Here is an 11,203-nt window from a genome sequence, read left to right on the forward strand (position 1 = left end):
AGGAGCACCAAGGCCGAGGGCCCTGGCGGACAGCGTGGTGGCGGTGCTGCTGCTGCGGGGCCTGCGGGACACAGCGGGTGTCGGGCCCCCCCAGGAGCGGCCTGTGGGTGTGAGCGAGGGATGGGTGGACGCAGGTGAGTTAGTGACCTGGAGTGAGCGCGTTTGAGCCTGTGGGTGGGAGAAAGCCAGGGGGTGGAAGCTTGACGGGGCGTCCCGGGTGGTGCAGCGGTTTAGCGCCGCCTGCAGCCCAGGGCCTGATCCTGGGGACCCGGGACCCCTGCATGGAGCCCGCTTCTCCCTCTGCCTGTGTCTCTGTCTCTCTCTCTTTCTCTGTGTCTCTCATGAATAAATAAATAAAATCTTTAAAAATAATAATTAAAAAAATAAAAATAAATAAAATAAAAATTAAAAAAATAATAATAATAATTAAAAAAAAAAAACAGTAGCCGATGGGCAGGAGCTCCCTGCCCCAGCTTCCGGTCCATTTACTCATTCAGTGAGTAAACGTGTATTAAGCACCACGGCTGTGGTGGTCACTGCCTAGGAAAGCAAGGTGTTCATCTATCGGCCAGTCCAACACCCTTCTACACAGAGAGGGGTGTGGGTCTAGCAGGTCCCAAAGGGAGGTGGGTAGGAAGCAGAGCCAGGGAAGAGTAGAGGCTCCTGACTCCCCAGCTCAGGGTCCACCCTCAGCTCTGCCCTGCATGCCTGGGCTAGCCTCATCCTGCTGAAAGGGACCCCACTACTGCCAAAAATGGATCTCAAAGGGCATATCCCCCCCCCCCTTTTTTTTAAATAGGCTCCATGCCCAGCCTGGAGCCCAACACTGAGCTTGAACTCACACCTCTGAGATCAAGACCTGAGCTGAGATCAAGAGTTAGGAGTCCACCTAACTGAGTGAGCCACCCAGGTGTCCCCGAATCACTTTTAACATGCGCCTCAGCCCTGAAAAACTAGACCAACGTTCTGCTCCTACCCCAGCTCCACCCTCATTGCACACAGGCAGACATGCTCGCACCTCTTACACGGATGACCCCTGCACGGTCATGTACACTCAGTGCACACTATTATGCAAAGACACTTGCTCACAATCACATCCCTCCACCCACAATCATGTCCCTCCACTCACATGTACACTCACACACTCAGGTGCCCAAATCTATTACCCCTGACTCACATCCACCCCGTCACCTCCTTCCTCCTGCCCAATCACTCTCAGCTTTCCACGCTCACCCACCACACACACTCTCCTCACATCTCAGCTTGTGACCCAGGCCTCCAGTTACAGACTTTGAAGAGGGCCAGACTCATCTTCCCTTCCCAGGTCCCTTAGAGGCATCTTGAGTCTTGAGGGCCCTAGGCACAAACTGAAAGCTGAGGTCCTAGTTCTGTTCCCTAACTCGGATCCTCTTTCCCAAATTGGCTTCACCCTCTCAGCCATCCTCCAGCCACCACACTCCATGAGAGCTAACAGCTGGAGGGATCTCCAGGACCCACTGGTCTCATTTGACCATAAACTCCAAGGACACTTGTCTTAAATCCAGTACTATTCAGCTCAGCCTGTTTTTCAATAGTCCTTTACACATGCTCTCGTAGTAAATGTGTTTCAGTACCTCTTTTTTTTTTAATATTTTATTTATTTATTAGAACACACACAGAGAGAGAGAGAGGCAGAGACACAGGCGAGGGAGAAGCAGGCTCCATGCACCGGGAGCCCAACGTGGGATTCGATCCCGGGTCTCCAGGATCGCGCCCTGGGCCAAAGGCAGGCGCTAAACCGCTGCGCCACCCAGGGATCCCTCAGTACCTCTTTTAAGAGGATCAATAAGCAGGTTAGGTAGGCAGACATTATCAGCATTTTACTCCTCCTTCCTGGCACACCCACATCCATTCTGTTAGCAAATTCAGTCAGTTCTACTTTGAAATATATCTTAATCTGAGTCTAAATTGCCAATCAGGACATAATGCTGTCTGGTGGTGTGTGTGTGATGTGTGTGTGTGTGTGTGTGTGTAATCTAGCCTTGGAGGAAACTAGGTAAGGGTACTTGTGACCTCTGTGTACTTTTTTTTTCTTTTAAGTAATCTCTACATCTACCATGGGGCTTGAACTCACAACCCCAGGATCAAGAGTCGCATGCTCCAGGTGTCCCCTCAGTGTACCATTTTTGCGACTTCCCATGAATCTGTGAATATTTCAGAATAAAGGACAAAAAAAAGTAAAAATTCATACACACAGAAGAACACAGTGGAAAGGTACTCAAGAGCAATGCGTGCAAGGAATAATAAAAGTGCTAACTATAATAATCACAATGCTATTGAACATGTGGTGGGCATTTACTGTGTTTCAGGCCGTTGTACCCTATGTAATTGCTTTACATATGCTATAGTCTATATCCTGACAATATTCCTGTAAAGTTGGTGCCTTTATTATCTCCAATTTAGAGACAGGAAAATTGAGTTATAGAGAAACTGAGTAGCTTGCCCAAAGTCACACAGCTTGTATGTGGCAGAGCTCGGATTTGAACCCAGATAATCTGGCTTCATAGCCCACTCTAGATCTTAACCACTGTGCTGAAGTGGGAATAAATGGGAACAAGAAAAAATGTTTTGTTTTGTTTTTTAAATAAAGGACATATGTATCAGTTAGGGTCCTCAAAAGAGCTGCACACTCAGTGTGAGGACAAAGGACCTATTTAGAGAGGGGAGAGCAGGGCTGGAGAACCACAAGGAATAGTGTAGTACTCCAAGGCTACCAAGAGTGGGCGTCCTTATCATCTGAACGGCTGGAGAGAGGGAGAGTTACTGGAACCCAAGAGTAGCTATTTAGAGAGGGCTGCCTGGCAGGAGGTGTGACTTTGGGTAGGAAGTTGCAGAAATCCCCCATGACCTGTTGGAGAGGGAACTGGAAAATAAATACTCAAATCTCTTCCTTCTTCCACCTTCTGATGTCTTACCAGTACCCCCCGCCCCCCATCCTTGGCTGAGTCCAACCAGAAGCAAAGGACACGGGTAATATAGCCCATACAGATCAGCCTCCAGGGGCACAGAGTGGTGTGGAGAAGGGTGGTGAGGGGACCTGGAGGGAAAACAGAAGATTTCCAGCACAGGCACGGTTGAGAATTTAATATGGACAGAATTTTAGATGGTTCTAAGGAATTATTGTTAACTGTATGAAGCAATAATAGTGGTGTGGTTATATAAGAAAGTATCCATTTATATGGAAATATTTAGAGATGAAGTTACAAGGAATTGCTTTAAACCACTACAGCAAAATAAGGATAAAGAGAGAAAAGAAAGAGAATGGAAAGAATGGAATGGGGGAAGGAGAGAGGAGAAGGAAGGATGGACAAAAGGAAGGAAGGAACGACGGGAGGGAAACCGTGGGGCAAAATACTGAATCTAGGTGATGGTGTTGTAGCAGGCTGAATAATGGCCCACAAAGATATCAGGTCCCAATCCCTGGAGCCTATAGATGTTACTTTATGTGATAAAAGTTTTACAGGTGTGATTAAAGTGATGCACCTGAGATGGGGAGATTATCCTAGATAATATGAGTGAGCCTTAATACAATCACAGGTATCTGATTGAGAAGCTAAGCAGTGCCCGGGTGGCTAGGTTGGTTAAGCCTTGGATTCTTGATTTCAGCTTGGGTCATGATCTCCGGGTCATGGGATTGAGTCCTACATTCAGCTGCTGCTGAGTAAGGCATCTGCTTAAAGATTCTCTCCCTCTGCCCCTCCTCCTGCTCATGTGCACACACTGTCTCTCTCTCTCTCTCTCTCTCTCTCTCTCTCTCTCTCTCGGATAAATAAATAAATCTTTAAGGAGAGAGAGAGAGAGAAGCCAAGGGAAATTTGATTGCAGACAGAAGATGAGAAGTCAGTGTGGCCACAGAGGCAGACTGACGTGGCCACAAGCCAGGAATGCAGTAGCCACAAGACATTGAAAAAGGCAAGGAACAGATTCAGTCCTAGAGCCTCTGCAAGGAGCACAGCCCTGCTGACTCTTTACCCATTGATACTGATGTTGGACTTCTGATCAATAAATAAAACCTTAAAAAAGGTCTGACTCATGAGACAATCAGAAATTTGAACACTTATCAGATACTCATTGTTATCAGTAATGAGTATCAGATACTCATTAACTCATGAAGGAGTTAATGTTAATTGTTATCTTAAAAAGAATTCTCAGGGGTCCCTGGGTGGCTCAGCGGTTTAGCGCCTGCCTTCGGCCCAGGGTGTGATCTTGGAGATCCGGGATTGAGTCCCACATCGGGCTCCCTGCACGGAGCCTGCTTCGCCCTCTGCCTGTGTCTCTGCCTCTCTCTCTCTCTCTCTGTGTCTCTCACGAATAAATAAATAAAATCTTAAAAAAAAAAAGAATTCTTATCTTTTAGAGACACATGCAAAATATTTACAGATGAAATTACATATTTGGGGTTTGCTTCAAAATAATGTGGGATGTGGGATCCCTGGGTGATGCAGCGGTTTAGCGCCTGCCTTTGGCCCAGGGCGCGATCCTGGAGACCCTGGATCGAATCCCATATCGGGTTCCCAGTGCATGGAGAATGCTTTTCCCTCTGCCTATGTCTCTGTCTCTGTCTCTCTCTCTCTCTCTGTGTGTGTGACTATCATAATAAATAAAAATTTTAAAAAACTTTAAAAAAAAATAATGTGGGATGTACCTCAGTGGAAAAATGGGTTGATCATTGTCAAGGCTGGGTGGTGGTCCACGGGATCCATTACACCAGTAAGTGTCCTCCAGTATGTATTTTCAATCTTTTATAAGGGCGAGGTTTTTTTTTTTTTGTTTGCCTTTTAGAGCGATTCAGCCCTTGTTTAGATTTTAGAGATCAGAACAACAGTGAAAAAGAAAACTGTCCCAGTGTTATATAATGGATAGTTGTGTCTTGAGATGTCATTTTTCCTATGATGGCATCTTATTAGGGGATCAGGTGCTGGATCTCATACAACATAGATGGAAGTGAAAATGATGTAACCTGGAAAACTGTGTTAAATGACAGAGAAATGATAAAGATGCCGAATTGAAACAAATTTGTTTCATGCGATTTGAGAGTGTAAAAAAGCAAAATGTATAAAATAATAAATTATTGCACAAAATATTTAAGTAGGTAACTAAAGTGATAAAGTATATACTTGTAAATAGGCATTTGACTATATCAGTGGTTCTTAATCGGGGCTACTTAGCCCTCCAGGTATGACATATGCCAATATCTGAACATAGTTTTGGTTGTCACCACTGGCCGGGGAGGAGGGGACAGAGGTGCTGCTGGCATCTAGGGGGTAGAAGCCAGCAATGCTGCTAACTGTCCTAAGGAGCACAAAACAGTCCCTACAACAAAAATTGATTCAAAATGTTGCTAGTCCTGAGGTTGTGAAACTCTGGACCATTTAATCTACATTCCTAAGAGTTTAAATATTCAAATTGGCATAAAAAATCTTTGGGGGATCTTATTGGGACGATTAGAGGATTGCTTATTTAAGGAGTTGCCTTATGTTTGGGTTTATAGAATAATTTTTAATGTAATCTCTACACCCAATGTGGGGCTTGCAAGATCAAGAGCTGTACATGGGTTTATAGAATATTTTAAAGTTTCCTTCATCAAATAAATTTATTTTTAATTGTAATTAAATACATTTACTTTAAACTTTAAATGATAGGGATACCTGGGTGGCTCAGTGGTTGAGCATCTGCCTTTGGCTCAGGTCATGATCCTGGGGTCCTGGGATCAAGTCCCACTTTGGGCTCCCTGCATGGAGCCTGCTTCTCCCTCTGCCTATGTCTCTGCCTCCCTCTGTCTCTCATGAATAAATAAATAAAATCTTTAAAAATAAATAAATAAACTTTAAATTATACATAGATGGATGATAGATGATAGATTGATCCAAATTCTGACCACTTTGCCCCAACTTCACTGATACGGCCCTGGTCCAAGCCACAGCCCTTCACCTAGATGTGGCCCCTCACTGGTTCCCCTTCCACCCATGCACCCCCCTTGAGCCTGTTTTCAACACAGCAGTGCAGTGGAGCCTATTAAACATCAGTCAGACTATATCATTCCTCTACTCAAAACTCTCTAGTGGCTTCCATCCATCACACTTAGAAAAAACTGGGGTGCCTGGGTGGCTCAGTTGGGTCACTCAGTGAGTGACCGACTGGTGATTTTGGCTTAAGTTATGATCTCAAGGTCATGAGATAGAGCCCCATGAGGGGCTCCATGCTCAGCGCCTAGTCTGCTTATCTCTCATGCTATGCTCCTTGCACCCTCTCTCTAAAATAAAGAAGTAAATAAATATTTAAAAAAAAAGAAAGAAAAAAATACATCCAACCACCAGATTGGAAAATATTAATGTCTGGCAATTCCAAGTATTAGAGAGGATGTAGAGCAATGGAAATTGGGGCAGCCCAGGTGGCTCAGCAGTTTAGCGCTGCCCTCAGCCCAGGGCCTGATCCTGGAGACCAGGGATCGAGTCCCATGTCAGGCTCCCTACATGGAGCCTGCTTCTCCCTCTGCCTGTGTCTCTGCCTCTCTCTGTGTGTGTGTGTGTCTCATGAATAAATAAATAAAATCTTAAAAAAAAAGAACAATGGAAATTGTCATTGAGCTACTAAAAAGATGACACAAATGGCACACTACTTTTGAAATTAATTTCATAATAAAATTGAAAATGTGGACATCGTTCCTAGGTACATACTGGAAATATTAATATTTCCTTGTATATAATGTCATCCTATGCACATATTAAAGTGAACAGAGCCACATGTAATAACATGAACAACAGACATATTGCTAAATGAAGAAAGCAAGTTGCAGAAGGATAAACACAGCATGATACTATTTCTTAAAACTTATTACTGTTGGCAGACACAATACATTTGCATCGATATATAAAAACAAATTCAAGATATGATTATCTCTGGGGAGAGCGGGAGGGGGCAGGACTGGTGAGGTACACAGGAGGCTTCTATTACACCTGTATGTTCTGTTGAATTGGCGATGCGTACACAAGTATTTGTCATATTTAACAAGTCAAAAAACATGCCACATCATATATTGAGATTTTCTGGAAAGTAACAGTAATTAAGACAGATGGTATAAGCACAAGCACAGAATAGACAAATAGTGCAAATGAACAGACTAAAGAGTCCCTGGAGGGGGTGGGATTACCACAAAATTGGAGACCCCTGAGAACCGAAAAGTAACTTGGGCAGCAGGTTCCTTCTGAGACCCCTCTCTGGGATGCCAGCCCCGAGGCCTGGGAGCCCTGAATCCTCTCTTCCTCTTTACCATAACCTCAGGGATAACTCCTGACTCTCTCTGGCTCTCTCTCTCTCACTCATCCTCCCTCAAACCTTGGGAGTTTGAATCCTCTCTCTGCCACTCAACATCTAGGCAACCTGAACCTCAGACTCTGTATCTATCTGTCAAGTGAGGACATCACCACCAACCTCACAACGAGATGAGGTCTGTAGAGCACAGTGCCTGGCAGCTGGTCCCCATCTTCCTGCATCCTCTCCCTCCCCTGGTTCCGCTGAGTCCTTCTGCCCCCGCCCCACCCCCAGCCTGGGCCCACCTGCAACAGCACATCTGCTCTACTCCCAGCTTGTAATACAGCCACTGCCACATCATCATACACAAAAGGAAGCCTCGGGGATGTGGCCAGGACTATTGAACTTGGAACTTTTAACTTTCTTATTTGCCACGTCTTTAAAAATTTAAAAATTAATTCAAGAGGAGGTGCCTGGGTGGTTCAGTGGGTTAAGCATCTGACTCTTGTTTTCTGCTCGAGTCATGATCTCATGGTTATGAGATCGAATCCCACATTAGGCTCTGCACTAGGCATGGAGCCTGCTTAAGATTTTCTCACCTGGGCAGCCCGGGTGGCTCAGCGGTTTGGCCCCATCATGGAGCATGATCCAGGGCGTGATCCTTCAGCCCAGGATGTGATCCTGGAGACCCAGGATTGAGTCTCACTTTGGGCTCCCTGCGGGGAGCCTGCTTCTCCCTCTGCCTGTAACTCTGCCTCTCTCTGTGTGTCTATCATGAATAAATAAATAAAATATTTAAAAATATATATATTCTCTCCCCTTCTCTCTGCTCCTCTCCCTCCCCCTCTAAAAACAGTAATAATAGGGGATCCCTGGGTGGCTCAGTGGTTTGGCGCCTGCCTTTGGCCGAGGGCACGTTCCTGGAGTCCTGGGATCAAGTCTGGCATCGGGCTCCCGGCATGGAGCCTACTTCTCCCTCCTTCTGTGTCTCTGCCTCTCTCTCTCTCTCTCTCTCTGTCTATCATAAATAAATAAATAAATAAATCTTTAAATAAATAAATAAATAAATAAGTAAAAACAACAATAATAACAAATTAAAGAGAAGTGAATTCTGGAGTTAGATTTACCTATCCATTGCCATCTCCTGGCTGTGCTTATTGGGCAAGTTTCTTAACCTCTCTAAGCCTACTATCAAAACACAGCTATAAAATGAGATTAATAGTATCTACTTCATAAAGGTAGTGCATAATTAAATGAAATAATGCTTGTAAAAGCATGGAGCATGATCTTTGACCCACAGTAGCCATGTGATGAATGCTAGCTAGCTTTTTTTATTAACAGCTTAGGCTGAGTCCTGGGGCCATTAGGAAGCAGCAGCACTCAGACAGCTAGGATAGTGGCATCTCCCATCATGCTCCATGATGGGGTCAGGACCCCTGGCACTTCTGCCCACCCTCACCCCCACTCCAGCACATGAGCAGGACCTGAGGTGGGAAGTGACAAGTTGTGGGGATGGTATTGCTGACTGGGCCCCAGGCCCTGCCCCAGCTGAGCAACAGCACCCAAGGATCTTGGGGACCTGTTTAGGGGTGAGGAGAGCTTTTGTGATCCGTACATATGGTTGCGTGGATGTGTGTGTGTGTGTGTGTGTGTGTGCGCGCGCGCACAGGTATAGAGTGGATATTTGTGTGTCTGTGTAGAGTAGGTTTGTTTGCAGCAAGTGAGGAGGTCTTTCATGTCTGGGTTGCTGTGTCCTGCAGGGGTTTATGTGTTGTGTCTGCCAATGCTGTTGGACCTGTTGTATGTCTGTAAAGATGTGTGTTTCATCCTGTGGGTCACAACATGCATCACATGAGGGGATAGCGTATCAATTGGGACAGTTTGTATTATTGTGTGTAGTGAAGGGTCATGGGTTCTTTCAGTAGATGTCAAGGGTCTGTTCTGTGTTATGTATTTGTGAAGGGCCATGAACTATGTCTATGGGTGACGAGGGTGTGTTCTGTGTGATGTGTGTGACTGCTGTCGGTTGGTGTGTGTTAAAGGTCTATGAGGAGTAAAAGGATGTGTGCTATGTCTGTGGCGACAAAGAAGAGTTGTGTGTCCATGGGGGTGTGCTGGTGGGAAGAAAGTCAGACATGACCCAGCTCTATGGACCCCTCCAGAGCCTGAACAGCCTTAAGGGATTCTACGGGGCAGCTAGACAAAGCAGCCAAACCTGACCCTCTCACCCAGGCCACCAGACTCTTACCTGAGAAACAGCAGAAGCAGTGGTCTGAGGGGTGACAAAAGGAGGAGGGAGAGATGGGGGCCATGGAGAGCATGTTTCCTGGTCAGCTTCTCAGAGAACTCAAGAAGTGCAGCAGAGAGTAGGAAGGAAGCAGAAGGCAGGCCCAGACCCAGGTGTGTGACTCACTTTACGCTCCAATCCCCATTCAACAGCTGAATAAAGAATTAGGGGAGGCCTGCCTGCAGGCTCTGCTGGGCAGGACGTAAGGCAAGGAAACCAGCTCCTTGGGTGGGGACCCCACCCCGAAGTCACTGGGAATACCCACATCCAGCCAGGGAGTCTCTCTACATGTCCATCAGCCCAGCCAACAACACTGGGCTGGCCCACCTGATGCGGGGCCTCTCTGGGAGTAAGGGCTCAGTATAGGTTGGCAGAGGAACTGGGTCCCTTGTCTGAGGAGGAGATGAGTCCCGACCCGGAGAAGGTCCCACTCCCATCCAGGAGCCCCCAGTCTAAGGTGGGGAGTAGATGCAGCCCTCTCTTCAGGAGCCTGAGTTTCAGTGCTCACAGCCCCAATTCCAGGGAACCCAGGCTGAACCCAAGCTGGTGAAAAAGACCAAACCTGCTTTCAGAAGATAACCCTAAGGGACCACACAGCCAGCCTTGCCCACAGGCAGCCACAGGACAATGGGTGTGACATAGCCTGCCCACAGATACCCCCAACCCAGGAGGAGACAGCCGAGCCCTCAGGGATGCCCAGTCTATGGAAAAGGGGAAATTCTCCCTTATGAATCCACTCTTCTGAGGAGGTGACACAGCCACTGCTGCCCTCATCAGCCACCAGTCTGAAGAAGGCGACAGATCCTTCCTCTGAGGAGTCCCTCGTCTGACCAAGGCCAGAGCCCGTTGTTCTGTCAACAGCCTAGAACTGTACCTGGAGCTCTAACCCTGTGGGCTCTCTGCTCAAAGTCATTCCTTACCTCCACCTCACCCTCATCAAAATCTGATTGCTCTGGGCAGGGAGCAAAAATGTCGGGGTGCAGATAAAAGCACACTAGGCCACTGCACAGGGGGACACTCTCAAATACCAGCTCAAGAATCCACTAGCCCGGGGTTTGACCACTGCCTCCGGTCTTCAACTCAAGCCCTCTGCTGAGCATCTCCAAGCCTCAGTTTCCTGGGTATTAGTCACATGTACTTCCTGCATTATAACTAGCATGATGCCTGGCCTCTAACAAGAACTCAGTAAATGAAAATCACTTTACCCAAGTTCCTACCTATGTCCCAGAAGTGGGAGTCAAATCCTTTCTCCACATCAGACTCAGTTGAAGAACTTATTAAAAATGAAGGTTTAGGGATGCCTGGGTTGCTCAGTGGTTGAGCATCTGCCTTTGGCTCAGGTCGTGATCCCGGGGTCCTGGGACCAAGTCCCAAATCAGGCTCCCCACAGGAAGCCTCCGTTCTCCCTCTGCCTGTGTCTCTGCCTCTCTGTCTCTCATAAATATATAAAATCTAAAAAAAAAAAAAATGGGGATCCCTGGGTGGCTCAGCGGTTTAGCGCCTGCCTTCAGCCCAGGGTGTGATCCTGGAGCCCCAGGATCGAGTCCCACATTGGGCTCCCTGCATGGAGCCTGCTTCTCCCTCTGCCTGTGTCTCTGCCTCTTTCTCTCTCTTATGAATAAATAA

At 46.7% G+C, this 11,203-nt stretch overlaps 1 protein-coding gene across 3 annotated transcripts in view; it reads right to left on the reverse strand.

Moving 5' to 3' along the window:
• The window catches only part of PTAFR (platelet activating factor receptor), a 30,477-nt gene extending 20,822 nt beyond the window's left edge, over positions 1 to 9,655 (reverse strand). For 2 of the 3 annotated variants that reach the window (XM_055332054.1, XM_055332051.1), the window contains exon 1: positions 9,539 to 9,655. The gene's annotated coding sequence lies outside the window, so the exon portion shown is untranslated. Of the gene's footprint in view, positions 1 to 7,889; positions 7,968 to 9,538 lie in introns of those variants that run through there. The other variant, XM_055332056.1, reaches the window with a different exon arrangement.
• Positions 9,656 to 11,203: the final 1,548 nt, after the last annotated feature.

This window comes from Nyctereutes procyonoides, unplaced genomic scaffold (genome assembly GCF_905146905.1).
Source record: "Nyctereutes procyonoides isolate TBG_1078 unplaced genomic scaffold, NYPRO_anot_genome, whole genome shotgun sequence".
Lineage (NCBI taxonomy): Eukaryota > Metazoa > Chordata > Mammalia > Carnivora > Canidae > Nyctereutes > Nyctereutes procyonoides.